Source organism: Branchiostoma floridae, unplaced genomic scaffold (genome assembly GCF_000003815.2).
Source record: "Branchiostoma floridae strain S238N-H82 unplaced genomic scaffold, Bfl_VNyyK Sc7u5tJ_1342, whole genome shotgun sequence".
Lineage (NCBI taxonomy): Eukaryota > Metazoa > Chordata > Leptocardii > Amphioxiformes > Branchiostomatidae > Branchiostoma > Branchiostoma floridae.
This window is the reverse complement of record NW_023365704.1, coordinates 249,171-250,875: the sequence shown is the minus strand read 5'-3', so window position 1 is coordinate 250,875 and position 1,705 is coordinate 249,171. Positions and strand designations below refer to the sequence as shown.

General features: G+C 41.7%; 1 protein-coding gene across 1 annotated transcript in view; it reads left to right on the top strand.

The window, feature by feature from the left end:
• Positions 1-1,698, top strand: part of LOC118407444 — a 6,625-nt gene extending 4,927 nt beyond the window's left edge. The window contains exon 2 of the mRNA XM_035807922.1: positions 30-1,698. The gene's annotated coding sequence lies outside the window, so the exon portion shown is untranslated. The remainder of the gene's footprint in view (positions 1-29) is intronic.
• Positions 1,699-1,705: the final 7 nt, after the last annotated feature.

Genomic DNA, 1,705 nt, shown 5'->3' with positions numbered 1-1,705 from the left:
TAGATAGGTGTAGATAGTTCCACAGAGAGGTTGATGACAGAGATGAGAGACATGTATAGCTTTGTCAAGGTGCAGCTGGCCAGAATAAACCATGTAAGACACTCTATGTACAGGCCACTTCTTAGTTGTAAAGGCAGGCGTATCAGGGAACCAACAGACATTAATCCCTCCGTAGACTGACAAAGCTGATTTCAAACCTCCTTTCCAAAAAATACATGTTGATCCAGGCTCTCTACGTATGTTAGCCTCAATCTTTCTTCTGTATTCCAAGCGCCAATTATCTGTTTGACTCATGGGGGAGGGGGGCGTGTTACAAAGTCAGAAAAACAGCCAAAATGTTGTATAATTTGAATAAACTGGTCTTCAACTAAGCCACCATGTGTCCTTGTACTGTCCTTATCTTGTCTAAGGGTATCAAGTATCAAAAAGTTGTGAAAAAACTCACCTCATTGGTGCAACCCGTCGGCATGCAGGCTACAATACGGCATTTCCTATGCATATGCTTAACAACAGGGATCATGGGAGAAAGAGGCTGTCAAAAATCACCTACCGGACTTTTAGAACATGAAAAACTCACATTGGCATGGTTGTCAGCCCTCTAAAGATTAATTTGACGGAAAAAAAAAGGAAAAATTTACGGTGGAATCATGTAATACGATATCAAAACATAGGTGGTGGCCTTTTCAGCCCTTGTGACTGCCTGAAAACAACACCAAAACACCTAACTTCTAAAGCCTACTGCATCCACAAATATTGCTACAAATCTGGTTTTTCAACACAATATAGAAGCTACAACCCTTACCTATAAGATGCACCTCCAAAATCCAAAAATATCCCAAGGAAAACATTTCTACAGCCACTTTTCCCAAGCCTACCTAAGCATTCTGAGGGCACTAAAACTGGGACATCTGCGCAAGTCCGGAAATACCGAAATTTGCCCTGTCACCCCCCTGAACTTGAGAATTAACAGATGACAACCCTACCAAACAATGATGAAAGTAGTTTTCAACAACTTCTCCAAGTTTGAAAAAATTTCAATGAAATATGACTGCGCAGCAATGATTTTCCTGACAAGTGTCAATGGCTGTTTTCAAATGCTGACAAGGCAGTGGGTGGGGAGGGAAGTGGATCAAAGTGCCAACATGGATGAGGTCAAAAATTGTGAAAAAAAGACACAGACAATGTCAACCACTGGTAACCACTGGTAACCACTGGTCACTCTGATAGATCTACATGCTTTCCTCTGTTTTGGACTTAAAATTTCTTCTTTTTTGAACTTTGGAAATATGTATAATACAAAAATGAATACCAGAATCTCACCTTTATGTTTTTAGAACACCTTTAATATGATATTTCTGCCTAGTATGCCACTGTCAGTATCTGAAACCAAGTCATGGCACTTGCCTGGAGCTAGTGCTAATACACAAACTCAATTAAAATCACTGGAAAGCATCCTTTCTCATGAGAAAATGGCAAGCCACACAGTCACACACCCAGAAACACAGGCAGGCTGTGACACACACTCAGGTGAGAAATGGCCAAGGCTAACAACTCCATGTGGTACAAATTGTCACTCCCCCTGAGCCGGACTATCTTAAAAGAGCTGGTATGTGACAATTCGGCCCATACCCTGTCTGCCTGCCTTTCTACCTACCTGCCTACCTACCTACATACCTTCTCACATCAACACCACATCATGCCGAGG